The following is a 25450-nucleotide window of genomic DNA, read 5'->3' on the forward strand; positions in this document are numbered from 1 at the left end:
TGCTCAGAATTCTAATTGTCACAAGAGACATTTTATCTTTCTACTACACTGTAATTTGCGGGGGTTGGGGGAGAAATCCTGTTGGGGGCAGAGGTACAGTTTCTGTGTGTGCAGGGGTTGTGGGTAGGAGTCTACATCAGTCTCGTTGCTTAAGAAAAGGGGCCTTGGAGGAAATATACTTTGAAAAAAAATAATTCTTCTCCTCACCACTTCAATAGTAAGCCCTCTCAGAATCTCCTACGAACTTATTTTTTATTTAATTTATTGAACAGTGTCACCCAGGGAAAATACCTTTTCTCTGTCTCCCTGTTGTCTCAGAATATTTTACCTTTTTCTATTTAACATGTAGGAATTAAATAATCTTGATAATCCTCTGATCTGCTGAGTCTGGATATGGGTAAAGGCTCACCAGATACTGCTGTGTTTCAAAACATTAAGTGAAAGCCAACTAAACTTGGAATTTTCCACTGCTTATGAGCAGATATTATGTGTTATAAAATACATAGTATTTTACAGTGCTGAGCCTCCAGTGCTGAGAACTCACAGGGAAAAATGAATTTGGAGATAAGCATTATATTGGCAATGCCGCTCTTAAGGTATTCTATCTTCCCCCTAGGATATAAATCTTATACTGAATTTGAGGAAGGAGGAGCTATACTGGGTAAAATTATGAGGAAATGTTGACATTGAATACAATGTTTTGTCATCTTAATATAGTTTGAATTTCTGTAGCCTGTTCCACATAATGCCAAAACTACCACAAGGTCGATAGAATCTTCTAGAATTATGCCCAACCTCAGAGCATTTTTATTTTTGTTTTGCATCCTCTGCAAACATTTTAAACAAGGTTGTTTGATTTACTAGTCTTTGGACCACATATTCAAAAAGAGGGTAATAGGAATTACCATAGGATGAGATACACAACTAATAGCAAGAAGGGAAAATATATAACCTTATAAATGGAAAAGAGAAGATTTGGACCTCCACTTAAAATGACAGAACAACTTAGTACCATTTAGTGTTGTGGGGGGAGGCGAAAAGGGGCAAGCATCCCTCTGCAACTCAGTAGGATCACAGAGTATAACCATATTATAGCATAGTAAAGTTGATGGTCAAAATGACGATTCAAAAAAAAAAAAAGGAAAATTGGCTTGGCATACTTTCTTTAAAAGACAAGGTTATTTGGGGAAGATGGACTGTGGTGATGCCCGCATGCGTTTAGGCTGGATGAGAACTAGACATCAAAACCAAAAAGCACAACATTTACAACAAATCCAGATAAGAAAACACCTCTACTAATCCCTAAATACCAAAAACCGCACAGCCTGAGTGCCCTTGGTATGTATATGGGAGAAAGCAGAGGGAAGCAGTAGGGCAAATGACATACCTACAATCCCAAAATATTCAAGGAGAGAGCCCCAAAATAGTCAGTGAATATTCACCAGAAAGCACAGTGTGTCAATATAAAAATAACCAGGAGAGGTTTTGTGCATTCCAATAGTGAGTGAAAGGAAAGGGACTCTGCTGGGAGTCGATTTCCCATCGAGCGCTCCCCTTTCTGCAGGTCTCACTGGCCAGAAATGGTCTTTTGTTCTAGAGTATCTTTTAAAGAATACTTGTATAGCAATTATCCTGGAAAGAGGGAACAGTGTCTCTCTCTGGAACAAAGGGAAAGCATATTTTCTTCCCATTGTAAGAGATTTGGTTTTCTTAAGCTTAGGATTCCTCTTCTATAACCCACTGTGTGAACCAACGTCCATCTGGGTCCAATCACTCACCTCCATGGGACTTGGGGAAAAAGAGAGCTCACACAAATATGATGATGTTTATGCTCTTTGCTACACTGAAGTAGTAAAGTTCTTTGTCTCTGACCCAAGAGTCTCATATTTTTTGAAAATATCCATAAAACTGGTAGGTTAACTTGTTAGCTTGTAAGCCTTGTAAAACCTCAGACACTTCATAGCTCTTAACAAGCCAGGGTCAAAGTTTAAGGTGGCTAGAGCAGCCTAGATCCTTTGAACTTTTAAAGTTGACTTGCCAGGGCTTCTTTCAAGTACAGGACCCCATGATAAGGAAAAACTACTAGAAGTGGAATCAATTAGCACTACCTGAAAACAAAACAGATTTAATTTGAAGTTAGAAAACCTGTCTGAACTTTTAACTATCTAAAAGTTCAAGAAAACTACATTCATATATAAAAATGAGTAGACAAAAAACTATCACAGTCATATTCCATTTAAAGATTAGCCTTAAAAACAAACTTCCTACAAGAACGAAAGGGAATAATATCCCAACAGATCAAGGATTGGCAAACTATAGCCCACTGACCAAATCCAGCCCACTTCTTATTTTTATAAATAAAGTTTTATTGGAATATAGCCATGCTTATTCATTTATACATCGCCTATGATTGTTTTTAAGCTGCAATGACAGTGTTAAGCATTGTGGCAGAGAACAAATGACCTACAAAGCGTAAAATATTTACTTTCTAGCACTTTACAGGAACTTCACCAACTTCTGCTATTGACAAAGAAAGTTTTCCAAAAAAAGTCATGCTCAAAATATTTTCAAAACTATAACACACCATTGCAACATGAGCTAAAGGAGATTTAAAAAATCATACAATATATGAAAAATAACAATCAGAATTTTAAAAACTCTGAAATAAAGGGACAGAACTCAAGAAAGAATTAGAAATTGTTGAAAAGTCATTAGAAATAAAGACTACTCTAGGAGTAACATAAGAGCAACTAAGCACAACAAATGATACTCTAAGGAAAATCAGGTGGGAAGGAAAAAATGATAAGAACCAAAGAGTTTTCAAGAGAAGATGGCGTAAGAGTAAGACGCAGAGATCACCTTCCTCCCCACTGATACATCAGAAATACATCTACACGTGGAACAACTCCTACAGAACACCCACTGATCACTGGCAGAAGACCTCAGACCTCCCAAAAGGCAAGAAACTCCCCACGTACCCGGGTAGGGCAGAAGAAAAAAGAATAAACAGAGACAAATAATAGGGACGGGACCTGCACCAGTGGGAGACAGTTGTGAAGGAGAAATGGTTTCCACACACTAAAAAGCCCCTTCGCGGGCGGAGACTGCGGGTGGCGGAGGCGGGACGCTTTGGAGCCACCGAGGAGAGCGCAGCAACAGGGGTGCAGAGGGAAAAGCGGAGAGATTCCCGCACAGAATATTGGTGCCGCCCAGCGCTCACCAGTCCGAGAGGCTTGTCTGCTCACCCGCCGGGGTGGGCGGGGCTGGGAGCTGAGGCTCGGGCTTCGGAGGTCGGATCCCTGGGAGAGGACTGGGGTTGGCGGCATGAACACAGCCTGAAGGGGTACAGTGCGCCACGGCTACCCGGGAGGGAGTCGGCGAAAAAGTCTGGAGCTGCTGAAGAGGCAAGACACTTTTTCTTACCTCTTCGTTTCCTGGTGCGTGAGGAGATGGGATTAAGAGTGCTGCTTAAAGGAGCTCCAGAGACGGGCGCGAGCCGCGGCTAAAAGCGCGGACCCCAGAGACGGGCATGAGACGCTAAGGCTGCTGCTGCCGCCACCAAGAAGCCTGTGTGCGAGCACAGGTCACTCTCCACACCTCCCTTCCGGGGAGCCTGTGCAGCCCGCCACTGCCAGGGTGCCGTGACCTAGGGACAACTTACCCAGGAGAACACACGGTGCACCTCAGGCTGGTGCAACGTCACGCCGGCCTCTGCCGCCGCAGGCCCGCCCCGCACTCCGTGCCCCTCCCTCCCCCCGGCCTGAGTGAGCCAGAGTCCCCGAATCAGCGGCTCCTTTAACTCCGTCCTGTCTGAGCGAATAACAGACGCCCTCCGGCGACCTACACGCAGAGGCGGGGCCAAATCCAAAGCTGAACCCCGGGAGCTGTGCGAACAAAGAGAAAGGGAAATCTCTCCCAGCAGCCTCAGGAGCAGCGGATTAAATCTCTACAATCACCTTGATGTACCCTGCATCTGTGGAATACATGAATAGACAACGAATCATCCCAAATTGAGGAGGTGGACTTTGGGAGCAAGGTAGATTATTTTTTCCCCTTTTCCTCTTTTTGTCAGTGTGTATGTGTATGCTTCTGTGTGAGATTTTGTCTGTATAGCATTGCTTACACCATTTGTCCTAGGGTTCTGACTGTCCGGTTTCTTCTTCTTAATAATTCTTTTTTTTATTTGAATAACTTTATTTTATTTTATCCTACTTTATTTTATCCCCTTCCTTCCTTCCTTCCTTCCTTTCTTTTTTTCTCCATTTCTTCCTTTCTTTCTTATTTTTTCTCCCTTTTATTCTGAGCTGTGTAGATGAAAGGCTCTTGGTGCTCCAGCCAGGAGTCAGTGCTGTGCCTCTGAGGTGGGAGAGCCAATTTCAGGACACTGGTACACAAGAGACCTCCCAGCTCCACGTAATATCAAAAAGCGAAAATCTCCCAGAGATCTAAACTCAACGCCAAGACCCAGCTCCACTCAGCGACCAGCAAGCTACAGCGCTGGACACCCTATGCCAAACAACTAGCAAGAAGGAACACAGCCCCATCCATTAGCAGAGAGGCTGCCTAAAATCATAATAAGGCTACAGACACCCCAAAACACACCACCAGACGTGGACCTGCCCACCAGAAAGACAAGATCCAGCCTCATCCACCAGAACACAGGCACTAGTCGCCTCCACCAGGAAACCTACACAATCCACTGAACCAACCTTAGCCACTGGGGACAGACACCAAAAACAACGGGAACTACAAACCTGCAGCCTGCAAAAAGGAGACCCCAAACACAGTAAGATAAGCAAAATGAAAAGACAGAAAAAACACACAGCAGATGAAGGAGCAAGATAAAAACCCATCAGACCTAACAAATGAAGAGGAAATAGGCAGTCCACCAGAAAAAGGGTTCAGAATAATGATAGTAAAGATGATCCAAAATCTGGGAAATAGAGAAAATGCAAGCTACATTTAACAAGGACCTAGAAGAACTAAAGAGGAAACAAGCAATGATGAACAACACAATAAATGAAATTAAAAATACTCTAGATGGGTTCAATAGCAGAATAACTGAGGCAGAAGAATGGATAAGTGACCTGGAAGATAAAATAGTGGAAATAACTACTGCAGAGCAGAATAAAGAAAAAAGAATGAAAAGAACTGAGGACAGTCTCAGAGACCTCTGGGACAACATTTAATGCACCAACATTCGTATTATAGGGGTCCCAGAAGAAGAAAAGAAAAAGAAAGGGACTGAGAAAATATTTGAAGAGATTATAGTTGAAAACTTCCCTAATATGGGAAAGGAATAGTTGATCAAGTCCAGGAAGCACAGAGAGTCCAATACAGGGTAATTCCAAGGAACACACCAAGACAACATATTAATCAAACTATCAAAAATTAAATACAAAGAAAACATATTAAAAGCAGCAAGGGAAAAACAACAAATAACACACAAGGGAATCCCCATAAGGTTAACAGCTGATCTTTCAGCAGAAACTCTGCAAGCTAGAAGGGAGGGGCAGGACATATTTAAAGTGATGAAGGAGAAAAACCTACAACCAAGATTACTCTACCCAGCAAGGATCTCATTCAGATTTGATGGAGAAATTAAAACCTTTACAGATAAGCAAAAGCTGAGAGAGTTCAGCACCGCCAAAGCAGCTTTACAACAAATGCTAAAGGAACTTCTCTAGGCAAGAAACACAAGAGAAGGAAAAGACCTACAACAACAAACCCAAAACAATTAAGAAAATGGGAATAGGAACATACATATCGATAATTACCTTGAATGTAAATGGATTAAATGCTCTTACCAAAAGACACAGACTGGCTGAATGGATTCAAAAACAAGACCCATATATATGTTGTTTACAGGAGACCCACTTCAGACCTAGGGACACACACAAATTCAAAAAGAGTCGTGTACCACAATGTTCATTGCAGGTCTATTTACAATAGCCAGGAGATGGAAGCAACCTAAGTGCCCATCGACAGATGAATGGATAAAGATGTGGCACATATATACAATGGAATATTACTCAGCCATAAAAAGAAACGAAATTGAGTTATTTGTAGTGAGGTGGATGGACCTGGAGTCTGTCATACAGAGTGAAGTTAAGTCAGAAGGAGAAAAACAAATACCATATGCTAACACATATATATGGAATCTAAGAAAAAGAAATGTCATGAAGATCCTAAGGGTAGGACAGGAATAAAGACACAGACCTACTAGAGCATGGACTTGAAGATATGGGGAGGGGGAAGGGTAAGCTGTAACAAAGTGAGAGAGTGGCATGCACATATATACACTACCAAACGTAGGGTGGATAGCTAGTGGGAAGCAGCCTCATGGCACAGGGAGATCAGCTAGGTGGTTTGTGACCACCTAGAGTGCTGGGATAGGGAGGGTGGTTGCGAGGGAGACACAAGAGGGAAGAGATATGGAAACATATGTATATGTATAACTGATTCACTTTATTGTAAAGCAGAAACTAACACACCATTGTAAAGCAATTATACTCCAATAAAGATGTTAAAATAAATAAATAAAAATAATTTGGCAAAAAAAAAAGACCCATGAGAAAGCAACAAATATTGTTCATGGAAAGAAAGATCCAACATACAGATTATGGGAGTTCCTGAGTGGGAGAACAAATCAAGGGGAGCGTAGGGGGGAAGAAATACTAAAAACAACAATTTAAGAAAGTGATCTGGACATTGAAAAAACAATTTAAACTACTTATTCAAAAATCATATAGTATGCCTGGGATTATTAACAGCACAGTGAATACCAATTAAAATTAAGGGATCTTAATTAAAATTAAGGAAAATAAATATTTATTTGGGCATCTAGGCAAAAAAACACTTAAAAAGTAAATAATATTATATTATCATTAGATTTTTCCACAACAACACTTTATCTTAGGGGGAAAAATAAAGTTACATACTTAAGATATTCAAGAAAATAACATGTGAGCCAGAGATTTTTATGTATTTATAAATATTTCTATTTGTTAGAATTGAACTGTAATTTGAGACTCTGCTTATCTTATTCTGCTTTCTTCTCTGTGCCTTTCACAGAAGTCAAGCCTGCATCATCCCAGAGGGCTCCCGTGCCTTTTCAAACCCCTGGCTTTGTTCCCTCATAGGAATCTCTTCCAATAACTCTCTTGCATATCTAATCATACCTGCTTCTCAGAGGGCCTGGGCTAATACAGTCTAGAGATGACTACCTAGTTGTAATCAGTTGTCAGATAAATTATAGGCTGTCCAGTTAAATTTGAATTTCAGATAAACAGCAAATACTTTTTTAGTACAAGTTGTCCTCTGCTGATTTGGGGACATACTTATACTATAATGTATTTGTTGTTTATTTGAAATTGAAATTTAACTGAGTGTCCTGTATTTTTATTTGCTAAATCTAGCAACCCTAGTAGCAGTGATTATCACCTACACCCATATTGTCATCATACAAGAAACGAGAGCTTCTTAGAGACACAGCTGAACTGAATCTGGGATAAGAACTGTAACAGATAAACCTGGAACATTTTGACAAACTAGCATGGAAGCTATCAAAGACTATTAGAACAACGTTAAGAGGAATTAAAAGCCAACATTAAAATGGCTCTACCTAGCCAAAGAAACCACTGAACTTCCATAAGGACAGAAATTACAGTGGATGGGTATCCACCAAATATATTTAAATCTTAATTGGTCCCCTTCTGAGGATGATAGGAAACCAATTTATTCTCATGAAAACTACATGAAAGAAAAGAATCAAACATTGATTCTACCTTTTTTGGAACTATACCACTGGGTAACCAAATTGTAGATGAGAGGAAGCATCTTCTTATACATAAAATTATTCAAGCAAATGTATAAAAATAGTGGATAGAACTCGAGTGTTACCATTTTGGAATCTCTAATAAAACAATGGATTGATATGTTAAGCATCAGTATGTCTCCTGAAAAAAGAGCACAGCACCACCGATAGTCTTGCCAAAGACATCAAAGCTGAGTCTGACCAAGGGTCCCGCTCCACACAGTACAGAAAAGAGAGCCTGAAAAGCTGCACCATGAATATGCAATTAGCAGCTCCACCCTGGAGCAAACTCAAGAAGAAAAGATACATTTTAAGTAAGACAAAAGGAGGAGTTTGGTGGGGGGAGGATAAAGGGATGACTTGATTAAAATGGAGTTAAAAAAAAATATCAACTTGAAAATTGATGACTAAGCTACTGTGCACACTTAAGTGATAAACCATAAAGAAAAATAAGGAAAGGATTACTATAAAAGTCAGTGCAGTGTTTACTTTTGGAGGGAGAGAGAACAGAGCTTCTTTTGGAGGGAGAGGCTTCTATTGAATGTTTCAAAGAACGTTTCATTCTTTGATGTGGGTGGTGGTTAAAATAGTATTTGCTTTATAATAATTTTGTGTGATTTGTTGTATTTGTGTTTTATTTTAAAATAAAAGTTTAAAAAATGCCTAGTAGAGTTCTTAGCTCTTAGTAAACACTCAATAAAGGGTGGCTATAAAAGAATATAAAATAGAAGATAGGACTGCATTTAGAACAATTCCTTCCCAATTGTGTTGTTTGTTTGTTTGCTTGTTTTAAAGCTTCAGCTCTCAGTGGCATGCTCTCTCTTCAATGTATGTACAGCTACAAAATTGCTCCTGCCTTTATGAATGTGTTTATGGCCTTGACAGTGAAATGCTAAATTTGTTTACGCTTTTTGAACTCCTCAGCTTGAGCAAACACCAAGATAGACAAAAGAGGTTGCAAGGAGAAAGGCGTTTATCTTTTGCGGGGGATCCTTTTTGGGATCTTCCTTGCAAGGCCATTAGCTCATTTGCATATTGTTGAATGCTGTATCAGCTTAGCTTGTGTTCCACACCATGGAGAAAACTGGAGGTTGAGATCTATTGTTCAATTCCAAATTTACGTTGTAAAACAATGAGCCCCAGTCCGAGCCCACTCTTTCTTATTGATTGCAGAAGTAAGTCTGTGTGATATAGAGAACAATTAATGCTCTTCTTAGCAGGATTTGTGTCTTCAGGTGGCTCTGCCTCTTCCCTTTCCACACTCAGTGGCATGCTTGTTTAAAGGGCTATTTTGTCCTCAGCCTGGAATTTTCTAGCTACAAATGGGTGTGTAGTTGCTATCCAAGGTGAGCTGCAGTTAGCATTAGAAAGACGCCTTCTCCTCACTTGGGTCCAAGCTTCTTTCTTATGCAGCACCTGTCTTGGAACTCTCTCTGCTTACATTCCAAATATTGGCACAGTGGTCTGTGTCTGAGGGTCCAAATGGAGTCCTTCCATCTGTGAAGAAGTGCTAAAATCTCTGAATTTGTACATCCCCGAAAAGACACTCCCTCCAAATGCACATTTTCTCCACCTAAAAACATTTGCAAACTCATTTAGATTTCTTGAAGAAGCCATCCCTGCCCACTCCAGTGAAAAGTGATTTCTTCTGTTTCCCATTCCTAGAGTACTTAATTTCTACATCTTGCATTTGTCACATACCATTTATTTCCTGATACCATTAGCTATCATGCTAGCATCTTTCCACTCTAGTACTCTATTGAGTCCATTCCCATTTTCGAATTTTTCCTGTGAATAATAATAATAGTTAAGATAATAACTCACATTTATGGACTGCTTCATGTAAATCAGGCACTGTCTAACGGTTTTAATGCAACAACTCTACAGGGTAGATGTACATCTACCTCCATGTAGAATGAAGTAGACCAAGTCTTTTGATATCCAAGGTTCCAAACCTATTTAGAGGCAAAACAGGGATTTTAACACAGGTAATCCTATTGCAAATATCCTTAATAATGTCTTGTCTCAGATCAAAAGCCACAAGGAATATGTGTCTATTTAATTTAATTCACAATTTTCATAGAGTACCTGCTATGTTGACTTTTGCCTGGTCTGAAGTTGCTGTTTAATATACTATAAACTGTACATGTGTGTATACTATGTATATATACCCAATAAAAAAGGCAAGAGACATATAGTTAGATAAATCTATCATAACACTAGAAGTATTTTGTATGATTTTGTCCAATTTATCTAGCGCAGAGGGATACATAGTAGTTATTCAATGGACATTCTTCTCTTCTCAAAATTATGTCTATGCTTCCCATGATCCTTATTATAACTACTCATTTTATTCAGTCTTCCTCATTCAGATATATTATTTTAAAATCCGTATCTAAGAGAGAGGTCCTGTATTTTATAATCTGTCCCCAAGTGCTTACACTAATAATAAGAATCTTCGGTAGAAATTTTCAGATACAAGCTTGGAAATCTGTGGGGAAAACTTTTCACGTATTCTCTAATGAGAAGACACAGTGAACCACTTATTGACTTTACATTGAAGATATTCTCTCACTGTTTCCAGTATATTTTATTTTATATAAATAATTATATTTTTGTAAATATCCTTCGAAGAGAAATACATGAAGCAAGATACAACAAAACATCAAAACTTCCATTTGGACTTTGAATAATCTTTGTATGATTATTGATTGATTCTCAATCTCAGGTGTGCCTCAGAATCTCCCCCTCCAGATGCTCATTGTGAAGATTCTGATGTAATAGGGTAGTGTCTGGGAGTTGAATTTTTATCCACATCCTCGTTGGCTCTGAAGTAAGAGATTTAGGAGTCACACTCTAAGAGAGGGGGAAAAAAGATACTAGTATTTAAGAGATGAGATTTGGAGTCAGAAAATCCAGAGTCACAGATTCAACATTTACCAGCAATGTACTTAACTTCTCTAAACTTCAGTTTCTTCTTCTGCAGAATGCCTAAAAATAATAGTATCTGATTCATGACGTGAGAAAGTACGTGAAAAGTGCTCAGTCTAGCACATAGGAAGTGATAATTAAGTGTTAGCAAGTAATGGTAGTGGCGGTATTTGCAGTTGTTAAAATGTAGGTGTTCTCAATGTCATGTGACATTAGATAATTACAAAAGAAAACAGTGAGATACTGCTACATACCTATTTTTAGAATAATGAAAATCCAAAACACTGACAACACCAAATGCTTGTGAGAATGTGGAGCAACAGGAACTCTCATTCATTGCTGGCGGGAACACAAAAGGGCACAATCACTCTGGGGACAGTTTGACAGTTTCTTATGAAACTAAACACACTCTTACCATCTGATCCAGCAATCACACTCCTTGATATTAACCCAAATGAGTAGAAAACTTTTGTCCACACAAAAACCTGCACCAGATATTTAGAGCAGCTTTATTCATAATTGCCAAAACTTGCAAACAACCAAGATGCCATTCAGTAGGCAAATGGATGAATAAACTGTGGTATATCCATACAATGGAATCTTATTCAATGATAAAAAGAAATGACCTATCAAGCCATGAAAACACATGGAGGAACCTTAAATTCATATGGCTAAGTGAAATAAGCCAATCTGAAAAGGCGACATACTGTATAGTTTTAATTATGTGACATTCTGGAAAAGATAAAAACTATCAGTGGTTATTAGGAGTTCAGGGAAGGACAGAGAGGAATGAACAGGAGGGCAACAGGGATTTTTAAGGCAGTAAAACTATTCTGTATGATACTGCAACAGTGGGTTATGTCATTATACATCTGTCAAAATCCATAGTATATACAACACAAAGAGAGCACCCGAATGTCAATTATGGAAGTTAGTTAATAATAACATATGATTATTGACTGATCAGTTGTAACAAATGTACTACACTAATGCAAAATATTAATCATGAGGGAACTGTATGTATATGGGGCGGGTGTGGGGTATATGGGAACTCTCTGTACTTTTCAATCAGTTTTTCTGTAAGCTTAAGAATGAAATTAGAACACTCCCTAACACCATACACAAAAATAAATTCAAAATGGATTAAAGACCTAAATGTAAGGCCAGACACTATAAGACTCTTAAAGGAAAACATAGGCAGAACACTCTATGACATAAATCACAGCAAGATCCTTTTTGACCCACCTCCTAGAGAAATGGAAATAAAAACAAAAATAAACAAATGGGACCTAATGAAACTTCAAAGCTTTTGCACAGCAAAGGAAACAAGACGAAAAGACAACCCTCAGAATGGAAGAAAATATTTGCAAATGAAGCAACTGACAAAGGATTAATCTTCAAAATTTACAAGCAGCTCATACATCTCAATATCAAAAAAACAAAAACCCAATCCAAAAATGGGCAGAAGACCTAAATGGACATTTCTCCAAAGAAGATATACAGACTGCCAACAACCACATGAAAGAATGCTCAACATCACTAATCATTAGAGAAATGCAAATCAAAACTACAATGAGGTATCACCTCACACCAGTCAGAATGGCCATCATCAAAAAATCTACAAACAATAAATGCTGGAGAGGATGTGGAGAAAAGGGAACCCTCTTCACTGTTGGTGGGAATGTAAATTGATACAGCCACTATGGAGAACAGTATGGAGGTTCCTTAAAAAACTAAAAATAGAACTACCACACGACCCAGCAATCCCACTGCTGGGCATATACCCTGAGAAAACCATAATTCAAAAAGAGCCATGTACCACAATGTTCATTGCAGCTCTATTTACAATAGCAGGACATGGAAGCAACCTAAGTGTCCATTGACAGTAGATGTCAATGGACTAATCCTTTTGATTAAAAGGCAGAAATAGTCAAAATGGAGTTTAAAATACCCAACTATTTTATGTTTATACAAGATACACTTTAGATATAAAAACACAAACAGGTTGAAAGTAACAGTGAGCATATACAGATTGGAGTGCCCGGATTAATATCAGATAAAGTAGAATTCAATTACTAAAAATATTATCAGAGGGACTTCTCTGGTGGCACAGTGGTTAAGAATCCACCTGCCAAACAAAGACCATCTGCCTGAGACTTGTGAAGATCTGCTGAAGGAATCTCTGGATTGCCAGAAGCAGCATCTGATTGTCTCTCTGGCCTCTGCCCCTTACTTGTTCTATGATAAAAGAATAGAATGAGATGCACTCAGGGACCCTTGGGTAACTGGGAAGATTGTTTAAAACTGTGCTGATCCGGTGATGCCACATACCGTTATGCCCTCATATCAAATGAGTGATCTGAAGTTCAGAAGACTCAACTCTACTGAGGCGTGACCATCCTCAGCGGGATCGAGTCTATTGGATTCGGCAACATATTTGGCACGCTTAGGATCCCCGTGCATTTTAAACCTATTGCGCTTTCCTTACCATTAGATCATAGCCTTGTGGAAATTACTCTGTGTCTTGGGTAGTGCTTGGTTCACTGATCAGATCCATTCATTTTCTGCCTTTCTTTCACCTCATATTTTATTACTCTTTCAGTTCTGCTGAGCACGTCTGTTCTACGCAGGCATCTTACAATACCTTAAATAGCTTCTTAGCCTGGGACGTGTCATTGTTGTTGTTGGTTTAATAATCATAATGAACCACCACTTCCAGCTGCCTTATATATATTCGTTAGTGTCAGAACTAATACCTCAACCTCTAGCTTCTGAAAGGAGCTAATTTAATCTCCCCAGCCACACGCTAGCAAAAGACTCTCCTAGTAAGTATTAACGATGCAGCCCTCTGCCTGCTGTCCCTCTACTGAAGTAGACCAAGGACTCTCAAGGAACTCCAATTAGGGACCTGGAGGGCTGTAGCTTTGCTTCTTCCTGATGGTGGCGCAGTCAGTACTCCCACGGAGCAGTGCTGATAGAGAAAGTTGTACAGCCCACTCTGAAGGGTCTGACACATAAGCGGATCCAGAGCAGGGTGCCCCAGCCAGCTCTCTTTCTCTGGGAGATTCTGAGCCCTCGTTTTAGTTCACGTGTTTCAGCAATAACTCTCCTCTTTGAAACAGCTGACCTTCTGAGCTGGAATTTCTAACCTTGCTCTGCCTCTATTGAAACCAGCAGTGTTGGCTTCCATCTGGTCTCCATTCCTATACCCAATCCCCTGGGTTCAGGTGACCTATGAGCACACACTGCTCTGTTCCCAGCCTCTGACTTGGTCTGTATTTAGAACCTTGGGCTCTGGCTAGCAGAGACTTTTCCTGAATTCTAGAATCTAGATTTCTACCACCCTTGCTTGAGCCCCTTTGTGGCCCCGCTTGGTTAACTGATCACTGCAGAAAGCAGTGAATGATTTCTGCAAAGCCCAGGATTATAGATGGTTGATGAATATTACACAGGCCAGAGGAGCACAGCCTTTAAAGCCGAAACAATGCATTAGTACCTGAGTCTGTTGATAGAATAGGAAATCCTTCAGAACAAGAACTATGTGTTATTTAGCTTATTTAGCTCCTTACCCACCATAAGCTCTAAATGAATGTTGGATGAATAAAGGAATACAATAATACACCTGCATATAGCACATCGTGGACTCAATCTTCAAGAAGCTTACAATCCTTAAGTGTTTCTTTCCAGAATCTAACATATTACTGTGTAGATAGTATGCATTTAAATGTTATTAAAACCCCGTCTTATAACAAAATACTTGGAAGCATCTTTCAACTTCTTCAGCTAGAAATGACTGTAGGTAAGGCAAAATCTTACCTCTACCCCTGTCACCTAGGTGTGGTTATTTAACCTTATTTTCCTCATCCCTACAATACAGCCGAGCCTCCATCTCGACAGTATGCTGGAAGGATCAATTAAGGTACTATGCACAAAGCAGCAAATACAGTGTCTGGGACATAACATGCCTTCTGGAAGTTTCGTTTGCTTCCCTCATAAATGTTAACTTTCTGGGTGTTAGTCTGAGAATGCTCCTGAAAGAAGCTAGAAAAAAATTCTCTTCTGATTTACGTGAGTGATTTCCACGTTGGGAAGGACCTATGAGAATCATCTAAGGAACTTTTCCAAGCCACCCAGTTTCCAGCTGCCCCCCACCCCCCAATACCACTGTAATGTGTAGATGGCAAAATATTTCCAAGGGATTTTGATACCCTTAATCACTTCACTGAATATCCATACTTTCTTGTCCTACTCAACGGTTTTCATTCTTAGCTGAACATTAGAACCCACTGGGGAAAATCACAAGCTCTGGTGGATTTTTAGGGCTATCTGGTAATCTTACAATACTCTGCTATTCCATTTATTCTCTACTTTCAAAGACAAATACTTCAATTCTCCTTTGTGCTCGAATGTCCAATAGGTACCTCGAAATTATCACGCCCAAAAATGAACTCCTGATTTATCTCCCTCTTATAATCTATGCCACTGCAGTACATGGCAGCTCTGTCCTTCTAATTACACGGATTAGAAAACCTGGAGCCATCAATTACTCCTCTCTTCACTTCTCTCTCCTCTCACACACCATATCCAATCCATCGGCAGATCCTGTGGACCATTAAATAGATCCTGGATTCAGCCACTTCTTACTACTTCCACTGGTAGAAACTTGGTCCAAGAACCATCTTTCGTGTGGATGGTTGCAAAAACTTGCCCTTATCCCTTCCTACAACCTTGCTTCTCTTCAATTTCCTCAGGGCAGCCAAAATGAGCTATTTAAGAGAGAAGCCAGGCCATATCGTTCTCCTACTCAAAATTGTTCAGTGACCTCGTCTCAGTGAAAGCAAAAGCCAAATTTCTTACAGTGACCCCAAAGGCTCTCACTGATCTGACCGCTTTGCTGTCACTACCTCTGAGCCATCATTTCCCATCATTCTGCCTCTGCTCGTACCTCTGCAGCCTCCCTGATCCTTAAACAGGACCCGAGATTCCCTGCTGTTTCCTTTACACAGAGCACACTTTTTCTAAAACCCATAGAGCTCACTGCTAACTTCCTTCCAGTCTCTGACAAATGCTGCTAGGCCAAGAGGATCTTTCCTGACTATCTTCCCTAAAATAGCATCCCTGTTACTCTCTCTGTTACTTACTCTGATTCATTATTTTGATTAAAAAAACCCATCACCATCTGCAATGTGTTTATTTATTTGTTTATCTACTTATGACCTCTCTTCTCCTGGCCTAACAAACTGCACACCTCGAGGCCTTTGTCTATTTTGTTCACTTCCATGCCCTAGGTACCCAGCATAAGGTCTGCCACTTACAAAGAATTTAATAAATATATATTATGATACACAAATGCTCTGATCTCTCCAGTGGGAGTCAGCGTCCTGGAGCTTAGATTTTTCTGGCCTAGAACCATTTGTCTGGGGCAAAGAGGTTCAAATTAGAGCCAGTTCACTGACCAAGCTCACTGTCTTGATGGTCAGGGATTGATGACTGTACCATTAACACAGAATCATCAAGTTATTTTGTAACAAAATAGTCTCAAGATCTTCTTTATTACTTTCTCAGATTTATCTTCCAATTAAAGACTATTCAGTTAAGACCTCTAGATGTATCTACCCACACTTGCTTTTCACCTCTGGGCTGCTTTGAAACTCAATTCCTTCTCCTGTCTGACAAAGCTTAATTTATTAAACCTTTGATACTCGGCCCAAAATGTCCATTTTATAACCAAACTTTCTAGATGATTATGGCTAGATTTACAACCAGATGCTTACTATATATTTCACTGTCTTATAGTAGTATTTTCCTGGCCTTTTAAAATGTGCAGCTTTTAAGGGGGTTGTGTGTGTGTATGAGAGAGAGAGAGAGAGAGAGAGAGAGAGAGAGAGAGACTGTCTTCCTAGAGTCCTTCGATGATTTACACTAAATAACTTAAAAATTGAAAACACAGTCTATGAACTTGCCTATTATTTCTGTCTCTGACACCATCTTATAACACAAATTTTATAACAGCAGTGTATTTTTCACTTCTGTGATTAAAATTTTTGAACACCAAGTCTCCTCAGTCCCTTTCCAAATACAACGTAATATACCATAAGTTAAATAAGACAGTTGTTCTGTTGTGTTTGCATGTATTTTCAAGTTCTCTGTTACAATTACTGGCCTAGTTGCTATTTCAATTGCTACTCTGATGTCTTTGCAAACACCCTCCTGGAAAACAAAATTTTCTAGAAAGAATATAACTCCCAATCATATTTGAAGGAGGAATAAAGACAGATAAATAATAAATCTGTGTGTATCACAGTACTGCTACAGGGTAGCAGTTTGTTTTCCTTTACCATCAATATGAAATTCATTTTTTCTACTACCTGGAAGTTATGGATAATTGTAAAGACATTTTGCCCAGATCCAAGTAATAAGAATTTACTGTAGATTGTGAATCAAGGAAATACACATAAATTAAACATAATGCAACAAAGTCATGGAGCTTAAATCTTAATAAACAGATACCAATCCAGGATTCTGACAGCATCTATAAATGCATCTCTAGATGTGAAACGTAATAATATATAATGCTTCCCGCTGCTTTATAAAAACTTTCCATTAAAAAAAATTCAATGACCTGGGTATTTTTACTGTGGTATTGCTTGTGCTCTCATTAGTAAAAAATACATTTGCATTTTATTTTTCCAAATGAAATCTATAGCAACCAATTTCACACATAAGAGTTATTTTCCTTGTGAATAATTATATCCATATTCATCTTATCTTTTAAAACAATGTTGAGGGAAAACACTGAGTTAATATAAATGCAAACTGTAAATGTGCTCCAGAAGAAAAATACTATTTGTACTAAGTGCACGTGCAACTGTTTCAACACAAATGCAAATCACCCTTAATTTTATTTTCAAAATGCCACTGTTTAACCAATATAATGCACAATCAATTTTAAGTAGCAGGCAGAATGCTTTATAATGCTGCTCTAGGGAAGACACACAATTTTTCATTTCATCATCAACACAGTTAAGTTGTATCACCAAATAATCTATGAACCTCTGATTAACCAGATGCCATTTTCCACCCTCTGCTCCAGATTAAAATGCAGTGATGTGTTCAATAGAGTACTAAAAAAAAATTTCATAAACCTTTTTCTTTTGCCTCCAGATAGCCACCCTAGACCCCCATGTAGAGGGGAAATGAAGCAAGGCAAGCATTTAAGTACATAACTTTTGGAAAAGCAAATTAGAATAGAAAACCTATTTGTTCCACTTTCGTAAGGTTCATCTGAACACAGTGTAATGCATACCAGTGCCTCTGCCAGTCCCTACATTATATCCTCTACAGTTTTACTCTTAAGCTTTGAACGTCTGTATCTCTATGCTGGTGACCCTCATCTCTCAGCGTAAGTCTGGTCTAGCCCCATGTGACACTGTGGAGAGAATGGGCAGCCGAAGTCCCATAGTTAAATAGAACTTTGACCTGGTTCTTTGTCTGATAGTCTAATACACAGTTGTGTCTGGAATGTAATTGGTATTGGCTCTAAATCACAACCTTCTCTAAGCCATGCTTTATTTACCTATCTGGATTTCCAGTCCCTCGATCTGCCTTCTTAGTTGGAGTCCCATCAATCGCTTTCCCACTGGGGAAATTTTCTACCTCCTCCATTTCCTTTCACTGTGAATGGACTTCTCTCCAAACTACAGAGCCAGTCTGTGTTTTCTTAACTGAAACCCAGCTTCCCTTCCTTGCCTGGCACACCTGCTGTTAGACCTTCCTTGATGTTGATCTCGGGGCCCCTTCCAACACCTGGCCTGGCCAAACACACTGGACAAAGTGGTGTGGAGCGCTCATTTCCTTTCCTCTGATGAGAGCCTCTGCAGCCTGGTAGTCGGCCACTCAGTCCTGCCCCATCTTGCACTCTCCCACCATCCTCTTTGCTAAGGGGCTAGCCTGCCTCGAGGCTCCACCCATTGCCGCGCAGAAACCCTGGTTCCCTGCCAGATGGCTCCGTCAGGTAGATGTGCTAGAGCAAATCAAATCACTGGCCAGGGTTGGGATGCTTTTGCTGCACTTCTTAAAGCTCTATTTATTTATTGTATTCGTTGTAATGCTATCACTCCCTGTCAGAAAATGAAAACCCGAATAGATGCCTCTCACATATGAAGGTGATGCCGGATATGCCCTTTGAGCTTATTTTTCATTAGCACAGAGGACCTCCTCTTCCCACCCCTCCCCCTCCCCCCCACACCCGCATGTGGTTTGCATGCATGGTAACTGCTCTGGCTCTGTCTTGTTGAAAGAGAGTGAGGTCATCTGGACCACGGAAGGCAGGAGCCATCACCTGCCCTAATGCTAAAAACGCTGAGTTAACTGAATCTCGGACCAAATTTATTCCACATCACTGAGAAGGAAAATCTCTTTAAATGAAAATATTTAAGCATCTACTTTGAGTGGACAGATTTCTAGAATTATTACGTTGTTCTCTGCTTTCTTCCACTGGGGATTTTAAATACGATGACTTTGGTCAACACTCAGGACCTCCATTTCTGTGCTATGCCCCCAGAGACTGTTAGCATAGATTCCGGCTCCTGAAATAGGTGTCCTCACACTGTTTGGCTCTGTAAATCCCTGTATCTGCTTTATGGTTTTGCCATCTATCCCTTTGCATGTTTTGCCTTTCCTGATTGCTAGCAGCATTTCCTCTTTGAATTTGTTTAGACCTGGGAGATGAGGTAGCCTCGTCTGGTAGAATAGGTCATAACATAAAAATACATTGGTTCTGACTGAGTGCCTGAGGACATCTCTTGAGAACGTATACGTGAGCTTCTAGGGAGAATAATTTTTGAAATATTATGGCCTTACTTACTTGCTCATAGCTGCAACTCTACCCAGTTGACGTGTTCCAGCAAATACTCTGAGAATACATGAGAGCTAGAAAAACATTGCCATTTGTTCCAAATAACTTTATGGCATATCTACGTTGTCACAGAAATAGTAAGACAGAACTCACACAGGTGCACTTTTCCTGTCATAAACTCCAACATATTTTCTCTGCGTTAGAGATAATCTAACGCACATAGGTATGCTAAGAGGGATCTGGGTATGCATAGCATTCACCTTAGAGTTTTTGCTGCATTGTGACTTGTGTTCAGATGTTTTTTTTTCTTTTCGGAATAAACCAAGGAGCTGCTGTTTTGTACCCTAAAGTTTCTCATCCGTGAAATACTCCTCAAAGACACATCTCTCGGGCTTCCCTTGTGGTGCAGTGGTTAAGAATCTGCCTGCCAATGCGGGGGACACGGGTTCGAGCCCTGGTCTGGGAAGATCCCACATGCTGCTGAGCAACTAAGCCCATGTGCCACAGCTACTGAGCTCTCGCGAGCCACAACTACCGAGCCCGTGTGCTGCAACTACTGAAGCCCGCGCACCTAGAGCCCGTACTCCGCAACAAGAGAAGCCGCCGCAGTGAGAAGTCCACACACTGCAACAAAGAGCAGCCCCCTCTCGCTGCAACTGGAGAAAGCCCCGCGCAGCAACGAAAACCCAATGCAGCCCAAAATAAATAAATTTATTAAAAGAAAAAAAAAAGACACATCTCTCTCTTTTTTTCTCTCAGTCCTTTCCATTCCATAAAAGTAAATAATCAAAATGATCTTCCGTGCCTAAGTGCTCAGCCTCTTGCTTCTTAAAAAACTCTCCTGGTGGACGATTCTAAATGACAGTAGGAGGTCAAATTAGCAAGCCTGACCACTCAAGGTAAAGAGGGGAGTGAGAAAAGCTTTGCGACTTTCCCGCACATTCATTTATGGCGTAAGAATCACCACCCGTGAGAAAAACTTGCCTTTGATTGTTGAAATGGAAGTCAAGAAGCCTTTCTGCAGAATGGTCTGGGATTATGTGTAAAACATGAAAGACTGAATACCCAGCCTCAAAGACTCCCAGGAAGTTATCTCCTGGGCTAGGTTGGTGGCTCGATATCACCACTCACATTCACTGGAACTAAAAGGACCCTCATTTAGTATGTTCAGGTCAACCTCCTCAGGAGGTGAGAGAACAAAAGTCCATTGTACTGGGGACCAGAAATGATTTCACCGAGCTTTAAAATGTCCTGTTGTAAATCATGAACAGTTTTAAGGGGCAGGCCATTCAATCTAGCAGCACTCTCACGATGCTGGAGACTTCTTTTCTTTGGGGGCATTAAAAATGGAATATAAAACCTGAGTGTTTTTTTTTTTTTTAAATAAAACAGAGGAGTTGGGTGCTATTGTTAAAGAAAGCCTTAGTCAATACTTTCTCCAAACCTGGCCAGTGTACTAGGAGGTAAATGGGGAATTCTTGCAGGATGCACATATTTGGAAGGAAGGGACAAATGAAGGAAGGAAGGAGTAAAAGCTATGCAGAAGGAAGAAGAAAAAACACAAAGTTCTATTTGCTCTCATTACCAGTCTCGTCTCCTCTCCACAGTCTCTGGAGGGTGCTTCGTCCTCAGCGTGGTAGGGAGAAGGGACATGAATACAGTGAGATGTAGCCCAAGAATCCCCTCCCAGGGGAGCTGTAAAGGGGTGGGAGGCCTCAGGGAGTAGGACGACCGGCCCCATAGCACGCTGAACCTCCCTACATGACTTAATCGTTCTATCTCCAGCATCTTGCATACTGCTGGCTTGGTCAGTCTGGCACCTGCCTGCCTATACGACAAGTAGAAGGCTTCACCACTGTTCTCTTCCTCAACATTCTCACCCGGCCACAACTACTGCTCTTACCCTGGGTTTGAAATGAAAGTGTAATTTCACAAATGCGTGCTGACTGCTCTAGTCTGTGTTTATTCAAAGCAGAAGCATGGAAGTTTCCTTCCCCCTTCCCAGGCTCCACGATGGCTTCACAAGTCTCCTCTCCCAGAATTCTCCTTTGATTTGATATAAAGCCTTGTCCTATAATGCACTCATCCTTTATTATGAGTTTAAATTTTTCCATTAGTAAAATAACAAAATGTAATGTAATGCAATGAAACCACTATTCACATTGTGGTGTGTTTCCTTCCAGTCATTTTTTTTTTTTTCCCAAAATGCACTTATCCTTGACCCTGCAGATGTGGTAAATATTTTATTATCCATTACCCTTTTACTCTGATCCTTTTTGATGAAGGCTCTATTTGCATCACTGTGTCTTCCTTGTATTTGGAGTTACTGGGGTTAGCGTACCATAAGTAGAGTAGATAAAGACGTTGAAATCAGACAGGCAGGTTTAAACTCTGGCTTTAATAAGTCAGGTGGGTGAGTTGCGCAACTAACTAAGTCTTCCTGACTTAGTTTCTCCATCTAAATGCAATTACAATAACATATTTCATATGATTGTTTTGAACATCATCATTAGGGAGGATGTGTACTATCCAGCCAGCTGCCTAATTCAGAACAGACATAATAAATGTCATCCCCTTTCCTTATGTCTAGAGGATGGGGCTAAAATTGTTATACTTACTTAGGGTAAGTGTATATACTTAATATATATGTATAGCATTTATGTTAAATTATCTATGGAGATAGTTTATTGTATACTCAAGCATAGGACAATAAATCAGTTATATTTTATAAGGATTTCTGTGAATTTGTACTTAAATCTACTATCAAATAATTATTATTCTTTATCATGGCTCATAAAGGAATTTTTTTCATAACCCTATTCCCATTCTTCCAGCCATTTAACTGAATTTAAGATCAAGACCCTCAAAATCGTACCAAATAATAATAAATACTCATTTTTACTAAATCTATGTGTTTTTGGAGGAGGATAATTTAATTTTCTTTAAAAGGTTCATCATCACCAGCTGTTCATTAACATGGGGACAAACAGTTCCTGGAGTCTGATGAGTGTTCTTTAACAGCACACAAAAGATCATCCGTCAATTCGGCAAGCATTTATTGATTGTCAAGTATGACGGAACACAGGGCTAGGTACTGTGGACAAATACAAAACAGCAGGCAGACGTCTTTGCAGACAGACCTGATTAAAAAACAAATAGGTAAGCAGTTCAGTTCACTTGTTTCCCAAAAGGTCTTCACTTCTCAACAACTGTAGGTGTTTATAATAAAAGCAGCTCAGGCCGTGAAGTAAGCAAAGCTTCATACTCCCTGCTTTACCACCTAAGAGCAGCATTTCTGTAAGCAAGTCACCAATCATCTCAGCAGCGTCCCTCATCAGCAAAATGAGCTTTAGATAATAGATACCCACATGCCTAATAAAGTTCTTGGCATTAAGTAAGTTGCTGCTACTTAATTCATTTTTTCTCATTTTTTTTTCTATTGATTACACCTACTTATGCAGTTTTTATGAAGATCAACCGAGAAAGCCTATCTAAATGCCTGTGTACAACAGATCTTGGAATCTGCTAAGAACTCAATGTTAATTCAGTTCCCTGATCTTTAAGTCCCTAAAGAGACATGTCCCTTGTCAGTCTGTATTTTTAAGGATTACCCATTAATATCACTTTTCACGTGTGAACTTATGTTTACATGTTGGCATTGAGGAAAGCAAAATAAAACATTAATGGATTGTTTCTTAGTTTCTGTATTTGAATACAAAGGAAGTAACGCACTGCACATTGACTTCTGTGGAAATGTTACTGGATTCTTTAATAATGCTTCTAGTTCTTCTGACTCTGATGCTGTTTTGAACATGTCCCAGATTTGTCCACATGGAAGCGTTTAATGAGTGTGTATTCAAAATATCTGATTATCTACTGGTTTGAATAGACAGAAAGTTTCTTATAGTTCAAGTAGGTAAGACATTTCAGGTTTGGCTACTTATTCTTCTATTGGTGATGTATATAGTTCACAGTTGCATTTAGAAATTTTCCCATTTACCAAATGGCATCCAATTAAGCAATATTTTTGATCCATGGAAGCCCTGCTAACCAAATGAATACCAGAACAGTAACTATAGGCAAATCTACATGAGTTTCGTCTTTGTTCTATTTGTTTCAACTGCATGGTCACTTGTTTGGTTTCAGCATTTATCCCGTGTTTGTTACTTGCTAATTGCAGACACATAGAATTGCTCATTGCAAATTTCTAGACTCACATATTAATACATTTAGAGGGCCTACTATGTGACAGACCCTGGGAACACAGATTTGAATAAGATAGTTCCTCATCTCAGGGACCTGTCAGGCCCTCTGCCTGGAATTGCTGTCACCCTTATTAGTAACCTCGAGAACCCCTGGGCATCCTCATTTAGGTCAGGCTTTCTCACATTTCTAATGTAGAACAAGGCATACAATGGTAATGAAAGGCATTTCTTTCCCATTGCCGGGGTGTAGGGGAAGGTGCCTGCCTAGCCCAGGTCAGGTAAACATGGCAGGCTGACCTCCGTACCCACTAAGTACTTGAATGTGAATGCCAGTCCCAGGCAGAGGCCTCTATTCCAAACAATGTTGCACAGTAATTACAAGCAATTGCCACAGACTTTTCTCCCTGTACATGCTCTTGTCTTCCACCATCTTGGATTGCTGGTTTCATAGGACTTAGCTTTGGTACTGATATCATGAAGGATATTTTCAGTAATTCTGATCACAATCTTTGGCTCATAAAATGGGTGATTTTTGAAGTTTCTCTCTGTTCAGATTTTGGAATCCCTCACAAACTCCTGGAATAATTCCTTTTTCCTGATCCTAGCTGATGAATTCAAACTATAGGATAGTTTCCAACCTCCCTTTCAGAAGAGGTAGGTTGGAGAAAAGAAAAAGGAAGCTGAGGGTGAAGAATGTGGAGATGAGAGAAGGTTATCCCTGAGTAGAGATTTTAGGTATAAGTCAAAGATGTAAATGGGGAAAGATGTTTCACATCTATGAAGCACATCTAAATTGGATGGGTGATTAGTGGGGTTTATTTTAAGAATCATTGGCTAAAGTCTAAGATAGAACATCTTAAAAACAATTTGCAGTCATGTTCTTGACCCAGGATTAATTTAAACCTTTGTCTTATTTTCATTTATACATAGATGATAGAAGGAAATGTTGCCTAAGAAACCACATCTCACTTGAGTTGTTTACCTCCTGTCCCTTTCACATTGTCGTAACCTCAGGAGACCTTCCTTGCCTTTTGTGGACATGCAAGCAGAAACCCATTGGGGTGACTACAGTCTGAGGAAGGAAGCTTTTTCACTCCGGAGGAAGAGAGAAAGATGAAGCTCTGCAGGTGAGGAGAAAGAAAATCTAGCAGGAGACAATTATTACAATGTGAGTAAGAAATAATGAAGAAATGCTGGACTGAGACAGTAACAATGTGATGAGAGAGATGGGATGCATTTGAGAGCGATTAAGACAGTGGAATTGGCAGAACTCAGAGATGACTGGATGTAGAGGGTAAAGGGAAGAAGGAGTTGAGAAGGGCATTTCAATTCTACCAACCCAGTTAAGGAAGAGAGAACGCAAAAAAGGAGGAGAAAATAAGTTTAATTTGGGGCACATTGACAAAGAGAGATGTGTAACAGGCAGGGAGAGGCATGAGTCTGGAGCCCAGGAGCAGGCATGGCCAGAGATAGAAAGCGTCAGTAGCGCTGACTTTGATAGTTCAATCCTTGAGAGGAGGTAACGTGCAAATGTGTAGACAATTTGTAGGGAGGAAAAAAAGCAAAGTTGAGGATGGATGGCGGCTGTAGACAATATATTTCATAGGAAAGCAGAGGTAGGAAAATGAGAATGAAAGATCT

General features: G+C 39.9%; 1 protein-coding gene across 14 annotated transcripts in view; it reads right to left on the reverse strand.

The window, feature by feature from the left end:
• DPP10 (dipeptidyl peptidase like 10) overlaps positions 1 to 25450 on the reverse strand; it is a 1578941-nt gene that overhangs the window by 655503 nt on the left and 897988 nt on the right. The window lies entirely within an intron of this gene.

Source organism: Stenella coeruleoalba, assembly GCF_951394435.1.
Source record: "Stenella coeruleoalba genome assembly, chromosome: 6".
Taxonomy (NCBI): domain Eukaryota; kingdom Metazoa; phylum Chordata; class Mammalia; order Artiodactyla; family Delphinidae; genus Stenella; species Stenella coeruleoalba.